This window comes from Balearica regulorum, chromosome 8 (genome assembly GCF_011004875.1).
Source record: "Balearica regulorum gibbericeps isolate bBalReg1 chromosome 8, bBalReg1.pri, whole genome shotgun sequence".
NCBI lineage: Eukaryota > Metazoa > Chordata > Aves > Gruiformes > Gruidae > Balearica > Balearica regulorum.
This window is the reverse complement of record NC_046191.1, coordinates 3359456-3372960: the sequence shown is the minus strand read 5'-3', so window position 1 is coordinate 3372960 and position 13505 is coordinate 3359456.

The window sequence follows — 13505 nt, the reverse complement described above, 5'->3', positions numbered from 1 at the left end:
AAATTTAAGAGCTGTAGTATGTAAGCGTTAAAAGGGAAAATGTAGTTCTGCCATACCAACAGCAAACTTCTCTGGAAGGTCAAAATAACTTCATTGGCCTCAGTCTTTTTGCAACTTGTTAATAAAGGAACATAATGGTTGAAACACCTTTGCTGAATTTATTTAAATAGTAGATTTTTTTTCCTCCTTCTTGACTAAGGGCAAGAAAGACTTCTGTGCTAGAACAGCAGCTGTGTTTTGGTCCTTTAATCTGTTAGCAAACCCTTTATTTTTCCACAGTGGTATCTTATGTGAAGCCTGCTACAAATAGTTGTTAAATACTAATGGTTATTTTCAGATTGTTTTTTCATGTTTCTTGTAGAAGGTTTATGCATAGAGAAGCCCATATGTTGCCCTGGTGCACGCGTGTACAGTGGTGACACAAGTTAAATTACCAAGTTACTAGAAATTAATGTTTTTTGGTAACTACAGGGGACTTTAATTGGAAGCTATGTTAATCGCATAGTAATTCTCTTTACCTCGTCTGCATTATCTCCTGAAAACTGTGCAATTAGTTTGTGTCATCACTGTTGCTGCTGCTGCCTTCAAACACAAACCAAATGAGCATTAGTTACTCACACACCCAGCAGTAGCCTGTTTTTTTAAAGGACTTCCACAAATCACTGGCTGATTACTCGCTGGCCTGATGGAACCAGACTGCATGTACCACAGAAGGTGGCAACAGCAGCTCTTTTCAAAGTCTGAGCTTTTAATCGTCTAATAACCTTTTTTTCTTTTCTGCCATTTCCTTTTTCCTTAGAAGAAACACTTCTTTGTGTGTTTATAATATCTAACATTAGCTTGACAGAACCTCAGGCCTCTAAATGATTAGCTGGGGCTCTGCCTTCGCCTTCTAGCAAAGATTGGCCTCATTTTTTCAAACTAATGTGAGACCTCGGCGGCGTCTTTCACTTGCTTCTACCTGGCCCAAACCCCATCCCTTTCAGAACCCGTGGCGAAGGCGTTGATGCCTCCCCAGCGGCGCTGGGGCTGGGAGCTCGGGGAACCCTCATGGTGCCAGGTAAAGGACTCTCCCTGTGACCTGGCTATGCAGTTCCTCCATGGGAAAACCCCACCACCGGCATCTCAAGCCAAACTCATGACCTTTAAAAATGACTTTGGCCAGCCCCCACCTTCCCTGCAGGCGCTCAGGAAAGGCAGTGGCGGATTTCTGACAACTTTGAGACTTTAGGCTGGAGACAGGTGGAGAAACCCTGTGCACTGGTTTAACTCCGTGGGGAACGAGCCAGCAGACCCTCAGGAGTGGCTCTCTGGAAAGATGAGGCTGGAAGGCTGGTTTTGCCCCATAAGGACTCAACTGGCAATTTCTAAAGTGGCCATTTAGGAGAGGGAGTTATTTACTAATATTAGTAGAAACAACTGACCTCAGAGAGAAATGGGGTCTGGAGAACGGTAGACCACCTTCCAGAAGGCCTAGAAATAGAATGATACTCAAGACCATGACTCAGTGCCCATCTGTGGCTATCAGCAGAGTTGCTCGTTTGGACTGCCTGTCTTTAAAGACTAGTTTTCCCTCTTGGCAGAGCGGCAAACTGAAAGCACTCTCATTTGCTACTGAAGGTCTCCAAGCAGCTCTGCTCCTGTGGAAACAGCTAGGTGGGAGTCCCCCAAGCACTTGGCAGTTGTATTTTTCCCACAGTATTAATGAGGCACCCCTAAATGACAAGAACATGAGTAGGTAACTCAGAACTACATGAAGGCAGCTGCGGTGGCAGCTGGTGTTGAGGTGATGCCACGCGTCCCCTCACCTGATTGTCAAAGGCAAAGCCGGCTTCGTATTCTGAACAAAACCCGCGCTTCCCTGGTTCCCGTGCAAGGCAAGACCATGTGAGCCTGGATGGGTTTGTGGTGAGCTCGCTGGCTCCCAGAGGAGTCTACACAACCTTGCACTTTTAAAACGATGTGGTAAATACACCGGATTGACACATAGCACGGTGACGTGCTCCTTAGTTAAAGCAGTAACAGCAAACAAGTGGTTGCTCTATGTACATTAGCTGGCACTTAAACATCAGGTTCCTTTATCTGCAATTGGTATGAAAATGCAGTTGAAAAGGGGGAGTGGGGATGTGGAAGAAGGCATCTCCCTCCTCCCCTGAGCTCTGCCTGGCTGTGCGGTGGCCACAGGCAGCGTCTGCCACTGCCTGGCTCTGCTGGAGAGGCAACGACAGGCCCCAAGCTTGGGCTTTGCCCTTGCCCTTGGCTTACAAATTTTTTAGTCTAAGGAAAGTCTTTTGTGTCTTTTTTTTTTTTTTTTAATTTAACTTACCCCTCCAAACCCAGAAGCGTTGGTAGTGAGAAGTTCAGTTATGCACAGCGCAGCCAGCAGGACACAACAGGGCATTTGGGGAGGCAGAGAAGGGATCTGCTTGCCATTAATTACAGTAAGAAAATGGGCTCACCCTGGAGACCTGATTTATTTCCAGAGTTATTGACAATCTCTTAACTGGAATGATGGAATGAAAAGCAACCATCAGTGAGTTATGAAAGGTCAATAATGCCACAAATGAACACAAACAGCATATTTGAAATCCAGCCCGCCCCGCGTTCTGTTTATGCACCAATTTCATCCAAGGTGATACGGGTTTTCGGGGAGGCTGGGGCACCAGCTCTTCCTGCGCCACCAGGAGCCTCCGAGAGGGCAGAATTTGCCAGGTTACTTCACGGCCCTTTACCACCGTGCAGTTGATTACCATGGGAGTACGGATGCATTTCTTCTTCCCAGCACGTGGAGCACATTGCCCTAGCCCTGCGCAGGAGGCTGTGGAGCACAGTCAGGTATAGCACAGGACAGTATTTCAGCCTAACGCTCCTTATGGGATCCCTACGGCTGGAGCCTCTGTTAGCCTATAGCTGCTTCTGGCAGCACAAAGGCGTTCCAGCCTCCATCTTGGCTAGGCCATGCCAACATTATGTGAAGGGTCTTAAAATGCTGGCAATTTATTTGCACTGACAAAAACATGTAAAGAGGCGTTCGAGGGAGTCAGGATTGAGCCCTGATTAATCATCGTCTGACCCTATGACTGGGTATCTTCATGAGATGGTTTCTGTTGCCTAATTGGATGAACTGAGCTTTATAAACAGTTCCCTTCCCTGTTTGTAAGCAGTTCACGGGCAGCTGTAATTGTTTGAATCCACGGTGTGAATAGTAAAAAGAGCTTTACTTAATGACTGCAGAAGCCCTTCTTGTGTGAGAGCTCTCTGGTATTTATTCACACCAGAATTCACGACGCTTTTGTTTTCTATGAACGCTCCTGCAAATAAAAACTTGCTCACTCTAATGTTTATGAATAAATGTGGTCGTAAATGCCATCAAAGCAAATCAGCAGGGTTTTATTTATGCAAGAAGATGCGCAAATAAATGTTTGCTGTTTTCGCTTAGCTCTAGTGGGTGTTCAGGCATGTGTTAAAACCAAGGCTCTCTGCTCAGCACTCACACGTTATTATTTTCCATCTCCTTCTTTCCTACGATCTGATCCTGCCAGTGAATCCCTGTGCCCCAAGGGACCATTATGAAAGTCAATATTTTAGGTATTTATCCACATCCAGCACGGTGGTGGGATCTCTTGTAGGATGCCCAGGACTGGGGCCCTGTACTTAGGTGGACGAGAGACAAGGAGGATTGTAATTGCAGCCTCGTGATGTTTTCTGCGTGGCACACAACACACCCACGACTGCTTCACTGATGTGCTGACTCGTGGAGCAAGGTGGCGTGGGTTTTGTCTTACACAGAAGTGCAGGAGGTTATTGCCACCCTGGCTCAATCAGTGCCCTAATCAAATATAGGAGAGGATTTTCTTCTGAAAATGTAAATGTCAAGCCTTGTTAAAGAAAATTAAAATGGACTGAAATTAATGTGGTAGGAACTGTGAAGGTGCTTATGCTAGAGTATCTGTATTTATTAAAAAGGAAACTAAAAAAGAAACTATTTTCTGATCAAAGTTCAATCCTTAAACTGGGCCATTTGCAAGTTACTTACAAGTTAGGGTGTCCCTGCCTACGGCAGGGGGTTGGAACTGGGTGATCTTTGAGGTCCCTTCCAACCCAAACCATTCTATGATTCTACGATTCTATGATACAGAATATAAGGATGTTATGCAAGTTTAGAAATTTCCCTTCAAAATGCAGAGTTAGGGACTGGTTCCAGGAGTGAATTCTATGTCCCAGCCTCTAAAAACGACAAAGGAATATAATCCGAGACTCACCTCTTTCCAGGAGTTACCTGTAAATCCCCCTTCTCTTATCAAGGTCATTTGGAATTTTGTGCTGGCCACGCTTTCCATGGATTGGACTTGAAGTCAGGTTGTTCCATTGCCTTGTTCCCTTGAGTTCAGCAAAGCACAATACTACAGAATTTTAAAGATCTACATTCAGCAATATGATAATTCCCACTTACAAATAACACCATGTAAAGGCATCTGACTACTACAAGCCACAGAGAGCCTGAATCAGAACTATAAATCAGAACTTGCAAAACTTGCAACAGTCAAAACCAAAGTCCTAGATGTGAATGCATTAGGATGGGGAGTTCAAACAGATAACTGAATTTTTTTAAAGGCTTATAGAGAAGAGCTTCAGCTGATCAATGCGAGATGCTCCAGCTCCGAACCGTGATCTCACCCTGACCAAAGTCAAACCTTCAGTTCCAACGTGTCTGTGCCTCCCCTGGAGCAGGTGAGGAGACGTGCTGGTTTGTGGCAGTACGGAAACACAAAATACAGTGTTTGTTAAATACAACAAGCTCATGTCTTTGCAAATATATGAAGTTCTTTGGCCTTCATAGTTCGACCAGTGGTTTGTTGTTTTCATGCTAATACAAATTCTTGTATTAATAGGAGCATGGCCTTGGGTTTCTCCATCCGTATGGGAAAAAGTTACTTGTCTGATGGTAAACAAAGAACAGAAGAATTGATTCACTGTCTTCACTTTAAAAAAGATGGTATGAAGCAATAGTGAAGCAATTTTAATTGTGACTGTGTAACACTTGCGATCAGTAAGATCATTTGTGTTCTGTTTTTAGGAATCGGGGTACTAAAGAGTACATACAGCATTAGAAATGCAAAACATGACCGCATGTTCTCAGGATTTTGTCAGTGTTACATGAAAGAGCACTTGTGCTGGGATGCTCAACTCTGAGGGTATTCTCTGTTCAGTGTGTATTTACAGAGATGTATGAATATTTGATTAATGAGTCATGGTCTCTGGAGAAATTTAATAACTGTACTGCTGTACAAAGCCAGCTCCTTAACTGTTAACACAGCTGCCAATAGTGTCACTGACACTGAAGCCCTTTCTGCATCTAATATATTCTGTGGAGTAAATTCCTTCGTTACAAGAGAATCCATGGGACACATTATTCAGTTATCTGTTTTGAACTGTTGCAGGCTCAATTTACAGACCCTGATTTGTAAAGATTTTTCCAATGGAAACAAGCAGTGACACATGAGCCATAAAGCAGCAGTTTCAGGAGGCTTTGTTGTCACAAAAGTTAGTTTGAAGGTCCGTTCTCAAGAAGAGTTGCTTTAACAATTCTTGCGTGATTGATAATAAATGAGGTGTTACTATTGTCCAAATTGCTATGTTCATCAAATATTTTTAGAATATACTGTAACAGCACATTCAATATGCAGGTGAAATAAAAACCGTCAAAGTTATTGTTTGTGCGTGTGCATTGCCTTACATTTGCATAATCCAGTTTACAAAATGTAAAATGAACAATGAAAATACTAATGTATAGCAGACTGATCCGGCAAATTCTTACCGCCTTAAAAACTGTGTTCAGCAGGACTACTCGAGCGAGGACAGGCTGTTCAGGGATATATAATTTGCAGGATGGGGCAGGAGTTTTCTCCCCACCCCCTGACACCAGACCAGAAGCGTTCTTCATTTTTGCTGAGCAGTTTCCCAAGAATAATTCATTGCTAATTTTATCATTTCTCCATTTTTATTTCTAATACCTGTGAAGAGATCAATTTTCACTTATGAAGTTAGGTGTATATTTTAGCGGTGTTACTCCAGTTCAACTGCTTTAAATAATAGGGGGAAAAATGTCAAAAAAAGATAAATTTAGTGCAGAGGCTTTCACTAGAAGCTTTAACTGCAGGTTAGAATTATACATGCTATGCAGAATTTCCTGCAACACTTCTCCTTTGGGCCACAATGCATTACAGCAGACGTATAATGAAGCTGCTATAAAATCCGTGGTAATTAAGGGGGATTTGACAGTAATTGCAACAGTGAATCAACTTAATTATTACCTGCTTCAAAGAGAGCTAACCTGATGTTATAATCTAACCTTTCCTACTTCTAAAATGAGAGATTAAACAAGTATATGTAGCATTTAAGAATTAAATCTGTTGAGATAGAATTATATTAATATACTTTTCATATACATTTTTATATATGTGTGTGTGTATAGCTACAAAGCAGCTAAGCGAACAGCACCATAAGCTGACAAACCGCAGATACGCTGACTGTACGCATTCATAAAATAAACAGAACGTAGTCTGCATCTGAGGCGAGCCAGCTTCTCTGGTATTCGCTGAAAGCATGGGGACCTATAGAAAGACCGTTGCTATAAAACGCTACGACACACACAAGCCTAGTTCCTTGAACAGCCTTGTAAAGGGGACGTGATGAATGTCTTGTCTTTCTGTGCTTAATTTTAAGCAAACTATTCTGAAACACATCGAAGGTAGGCTGTAAAGCTGCAAAAGTGAGAAGCTGCTGGAGGGCTTCACAGCCCCGCCTCACGCCGCCCTGGCGTGGCTGCCATCGCAACCCCGTAACAATGGGTCTGCAGCGTTGGAGGTTCCAGCGCTACACAGCACGGAGGAGGTTCTCCTTTGTCCAAAACTGGTTTGCTGTTTTTCAGCAGCACGTGACTCATCTTTGAACTAAAAAGAAGCTTCTTACAGTGTCTTCTGCTTTGAAACTGGGACCTGGGCTAGAGAGCTCCATGGATTAGAGAGCAGCAATGTCCAAACCTCCAGGTGCTTTCTTACCCTGCCTCCAGAGTGTCACCACAAACACCAGGGAGAAGCAGCCTAACATCCCATTGGTCTGATCATTCCAGCACAGTCAATCCTCCTCTTTCACCAGGTACACCAAACCCCATGCCACTCACTCGGGCTCTACTGGCTGAGCCCACAAATAGAAGCATCCCTTTTGCCTGTATTTTTGGAGCTTCTGAGATGTGTTACCTGAGAGCAGAGGGTTGTCAGAGGGTCACTGAGCCAAACCCTTCTCGAAACTCTTCCCCGATCTTGTACCTGGCTGGTACACGCAGCATCAGGTCTGCAGCAGGTGCATTTCAGCAGCGGTATTCTGGAAGATAAAAGGTTCAGTAATAAAGCACCAGCTTTGAAAAAAAGAAGCGGGCATTATCAGCGTTGTCATCATGAAAACTTGCCATAGCAACTTTCATGTGAAGTTCATCTGCAAAATTGAGAAAATTAGCTTCAACTCTGCTCTGAGGAGGGGTTTGACCCTCCAAGAGAGGCACTGAGGGACTGACTCATGCATGCCCTTAAAATAAATTTGCCAGTGCTTACTACTTCTTGTTACGTTGTGAAACAATAAATTAGAAAGACTTCTTGTTTGTTTTTTCATGTTCTGGCCCATAACATGCTACTAATAATAACTAAATTTTATTACTATGGGCCTCAGTTTTCAGGGAGTTATCAAGCTGACAATGTTGAATAGACAAATAGGTTAAAGATGTCACCTGCCATGGATATGTAATTTAGCTATAAGGCAAAAACAAATGAAGCCAAAACCATGTCATCTTTAGGACACATTCTCTTAGAAGATTACAGCTGTTGAATCTGCCTTAATGTAAACTTAAAAGTCCATCAGGCTTTGAACAGCATTGTACAGTAAAAATGGTAGAAAAAGACAATTCAGCTTGGCAGTAATAAAAAATTCTCATTCTATTGCTGGCCTTGTGATTGTAAATTAAGAATAAACATCTAACTTTCAGGGGAAAGCAGGCTGTGATTTCTCTTTAAGTATAGACAACATCATCTCTCCATCAGTAATTACACCAGTAAACTGTGGAAGCCTCAAGGTACCTGGCAACTCATCCCGGGACACGTGCCCTAAGTGCATCACACTTGTGTCTGGTACCGAGGCTTTTACTTAAGATGCCACTTCCTGAAGCCATCGAGAGATCCTCTCCTACATCCATCGTTCAGGAAAGGGTAAGGCACTTCAGGCTCAGCTTCTTTGATATGATACACAAGCCAAACACTTCGGACCTGCCCTCCATCATACGTGCATTTCTCTTATTCTTAGTGAGCTGGCCCTTTGCGAAGTCAGGAACAATATACTTCTGGGAGGAGAATGCCCATGAACCTGCTGCTTATGATCATTAACTGCCTGCATAGACAATGGGCATTTAAGTATCCAGCTAAAGAATCGGACCTTCCTCTCAGAGCAATCCCTGAACAAGGGGATCCTGCTGAGAACAGCCTGCCGTGGGCACCCAGGAAGCTTCTTCCTGGGAATTGACACCAGCGTTGCTCCGGCCTCTGTCAAGTGGCTGTGGAGAAAAACCACGATACCTCCTGCAGTGAGGTCCCACCTTGAGACAAGACTGAGGTACCCGAGAGACAAACTCCTCCTCTCCGGACAGCTGCAACCTGAAGCTCTGTAACTCTCCCAACACTCACTCCCATTTGATACGTGCCCACTGTCGGGGAGACTACAGTAAATCCAGGGCTGTGCGCGCACCCGGCGTGGTGTGACGTTCTCACAGCCCTGTGCGTCTGCATCCCCCCGCCTGGAAGGTGCTTGAGCACGATGCGAGCCAAGCATATGTTACGAGGGCTTTCTGGTAGCAATGGTGGCTCTCCGCTCATATGTAAGTAGAGGAAATGGCAGACTTTAAATAACAAATTTTCACTGATGCCTTTTGCTATTTTTACAACGCATTTTAAAATAAATGAGAGATTAACAGAGAAAAAAGTACTTAAGGTGCATGCTCAGTAACTATTTTTTCATAACGTTTTAATGGATTCAGGGTTGAGCTCCACTAAAATCTGGATTTATTAGAAACGCTCCATGCATTTCAATGGAGTTTTTCTCATGAATCTAGATATTTTACATTATTTCAATAGAGCTGACCCTCTGATTCATTAGAAATGCTCCAATATAACCAATGGAGCATTTCTAATGATTCTGGTTTTACAGCAAATCCAAGGGTCAGCTGTACTGAAAACAATAGTGCTAACCTCTAGGTTTATTAGAAAAATGCTCTGTGTCTCAATGGAGCATTTCTAATAAATCAGATAAATAGGGATCTCCCACAAAAATGTTCTCTTGGTGAAACAGACAAATGGATTCGTTGTTACTGAGATCTTCCAAAAACGAAGATTGTTTAATTGAGTTTTTTTGTTGCTCATTCTAGTGTAATCCCCTTCTATCTAGAGTTTAGGTCTTTACCATTAAAAACTTAGTAAATACTCCTCATAATGCCATCAGAGTGAGAAACAAGCACTGCTGTCTCAAACTGCCAAGCATTTTTCACTTCACTGAAGACAACACTACGGCATGGCCGACTTGCATGATGAAGGAGCTGTGGCTGCCGGGCGGGGGCTCAGGGGTTTGGTGCTGTGCCGCTGGCTGGGATGCGTCTGCTCACGCTCTGTGTCTGCTATGGAAATGGGGAGAAAGGGTGAGTGTTAAACCAGCTCAGCAGTGGGTATCATCACCCTTGATCCACTACGGGTGCGCAGGACATTTAACCGCAGCAGATGGCACCGAGATTTTTTTAGACATTTAAGCTAGCTTTTTTTTTTTTTGGCAAAATTCTTCCAATTTCACCAGAAAAAATTGTCATGAAATACATGGGCCATCGTGCCGTGCCACAAAAAAGATAAAAAAGTAACTAACTCACACAAACCATCTCGACAGGTCTCTCTCCACTCACCAGAGCGTTATGTCATGCAGAAGTTACAGCTTCTGGGCTGGAGCTGCGGAGACCCATCACCATCTCTCTTTGGATCATCCTCCACTGGAACCGCTCTCCTCCTTACGTTTGTGTCGGCACACAAGTGAGTGTTGTACGCACATATGCACAGGCTCTTTGGAGGGTGTCGGGAGTGTTGCCGCATCAGGAGAGCCAGTCTGGGCACAGGCAGGCTGGTGGCACATCATAGGTGCCACAGTGAGAGCCTGGTCGTGAGAACTCCTCTGCAGCAGCGCTCCTTCTCGGCAGGAGGAGATTCTGCATCGCGGTGCTGGCAGGAACTGGAATCACAGACGTGCACTGATGAACTCATGTGTTGATCCAGTCCAGGAGGAGTAAATGCCTATGCTGTGAAATGCAAAAAAAAGCCTTGGTAAGCTGAGACAAAGCTTTCTGTTTAAGAGGAAAGGCCAATGAGATAATTTCGATGACTCAAGATTTGGTTAGAATGTTCCATATTTATTGAGTGTATTCTGTACTATCCAGATATTTCCCCGTGGTTCAGATACCATACATAAACCACAGTTACAGCATTTGGATTCCTTGTTCTCTCTGTGTGAATTGCAAATCCTCGGCTAAAAGCCAGTTAGTCTCAGTTTGAACAGTATTCCAGTCCTCTTCCCTGCACTCCCCAACAACTTCAAGAAATCTGCTGACCAGTTTCTCTGAAAACCTGAAAATAAAACATGCTGCAGTGGTGACAAATCCACAAACCCAGAAACTCCATTTTAAAAATGACTGGTGTGCCTGAGCAGGTCTTTTTTTCTCTTGGGGTTTTTTTTTCCCCTCTTATCAAGTTAGATGATTTTACCTAGCAGCGAAAACTGAGAAATTCACACGGAGTCAAACAAAAGGAATTTTACCTACGGGATGCTGGCTGGCTGCCCATCTGCCTGGTGCATGAATGTAGGATTGTTTCCTTGCCTGAGTGTGGGAAGATGCTGAACCTGACCACTCAAGTTACCGAGAGTCCTTCAGAAGGATTAGGTGTGTGTGACCACCACAGATTTCCCAGCTCCGTGGTTTCACCCATACCCAAGTCTATGCCGCCAGCACGGTTGTCCTCTAAATGATAAGCAAGTTCTTTAGCAAAAAACTGCAGGTCAGGGTGGGAGCCTGCTTGGTCAGGGGGATTATAGCAAAACCAGCAATGGGATTTCAAGGCTTTTCCTACCCCAGGGGCACTGGCAATATCACCACCAGGCAACCTCCCCCCTACCCGCTCAAATGAGACACAGCAGTTTATCACGTCAAGCCTTGCTGCTGAGTGCTGTGTCTAGGGCCTCTGGCTGTCAGAGGCAGGATTTCATCTTGGGGTCCCTAAGGCCATATAGAAAGCCTAAAATGTTCATTTATGTTTCTTATTGTCTGGCCAAATCTCTGTGTGCTTAAAAAATATCCGGGAGTTTAAAGGCTAATCCCTGATTATTGTGGTTTAGAAATTTACTCGGTATTTCAAAAAGTTAAATACATTTATTATTATAAACAGCAATGCCTTTGTCAACGCTTAGTTATTCTACATAAACTGTTTATATATTAACGTTTCCTTCTGTGATGTTACTTCCCGAGATCAATCTTTCTCATTACATTTTCGCAGAGCAGCTCCATTAAATTTCTCTATATAGGTCTAATTCATAACGGTATCTCTGAAGATGTACGTGTAGTGCACAAGTACTTACGCATATGGGAATTTGTACCTCGCTTTATCAGAATTTCCGTATGTTTGTGCGCATATATGCCGTAGACAGTATTCCTACAATAATCCGTGTGGGCATACCTGTTTATAAGGTGTGTGGATTTATGTGCTTTATATATACGCAATGTATCTGTGTAGCCATAACTTAATCTGCTGTTCAGAATTTATTTCAGCTTTCCACATGAGCTCTTTTAAACAATGTTAATTGTTTCAGAACCAAAATCATTGATGATAACTCTTTCAGGAATTGTCATGTTGTCTATAAATATTTAGCGACTGGATTGTATTTGCCAATGTATTCCTGTATTACAGATGAAAAGGTAGCATCTGCTGAAATTAAAAGTGGCCACATTTTCGCTGTAGCTTAATTAAATGCCAAAATTTATCTACATTAACAACAAAGTGGTGAAATTTATTGATCAATTCACATGATATAAGTTGACAAATGGCCCGAGCAATTTCCATAATTTTCTACACGTGTTAAAATTTGTAATGAAAAAAGAATACTATATTAACATTAAATGTGAAATGAAAGGGGGATTTTGTAATGGGAGCGGGTGCCCTGGGGCAGTAAGCTGTGTTTTCCGTGCCCTGTCCAGGCGGAGGCTGTTTGAGCTGTGTACAGATGGGCCTTTGACAGTCCTACAGCTGTTCTCCTAATTGTCCATTAAGTGTTCTATTGATTCTCTGATTCAAAGTACATGTCTTTCAGCTCAAGCTATCGTGTGAAGTGGCAGACACATTCCTCCTAGAATGACAGAGCTGCTTGAAACCTAAAAATGTGGGCTGCCAGTTTCAATTGAGGAGCCCGCTTTCAAAGGAGAAGGCTTGGTTAAAGGAGCTTTGTAATAGCTGGTTAGATTTTAGTTTCTAAACTTTCAGCATCAATCAATTAAAGCAGCAGCAGCATGAGAAGTTTTAATTCCTTGTTAAGCATTAGGGATTGCACCTGGCCGATAAAGCGCTGCCTGAGGATACCGGGTCGCGATAATAAGGATTAGATCTTGTTTAGCTGTATGCAGAGTTCTTTCTCAGACCCCTGACATATGTAATGATATTCTCATTTGACTTGCAAGTTCACTTCCAGCATTTTTTTAAAGGAAGATCATCTGCAATTCCAGATTATGCCAGTCAGAAGCCTGTTTAAAATCATCTTCCTTTAATCTGAACAGTGAAAGATAAGATGCATATCTGTTGCAAGGCCCATAAATCTTCAAAGAAACAAATAGCCATAGATAAAACTGTAAAAGTTATTTAGTTCTCTTCCGAAAGAGGTTTATTAATCTAAAATTTCCAGTCCATTGTGTCATGATTTGGTTATCGCACTGTATCTCATTTCTGGCAATTGTATAAGCCTTGTGTATCAAGCAAAGAGATGAGAACCTCATAGCCTCAACTTGATCAGTTGTATTCAGATATATCACTAGAGCTTGGAATAAAAAAAAAAAAATTGAAACATAAAAAATAGCCAGCTGAGCAGAGACTTGGACTTTGCACGAATTTTTATTCAGAATGTTTCCTCTTATTTTACTGAGACATGTATGAAGTGATTTTATTATTACATTTTAACTGAATTTTAAATTCTTGTCTTTTTAAAGCGTAATTCCTGGTAGAAAGAACACAAACAAACTGTTTATAGACTTACTACTTGGGAACCATCCACAATAGCTCTGCACAAAATGAGCTTCTCCCATATACCATCAGTTCTATTTGCCTTCATATTTTTCTTTTTAAAAATCCCCATCATTTAAATGAGACATGAAACTGTTTCCGATAAAGCTT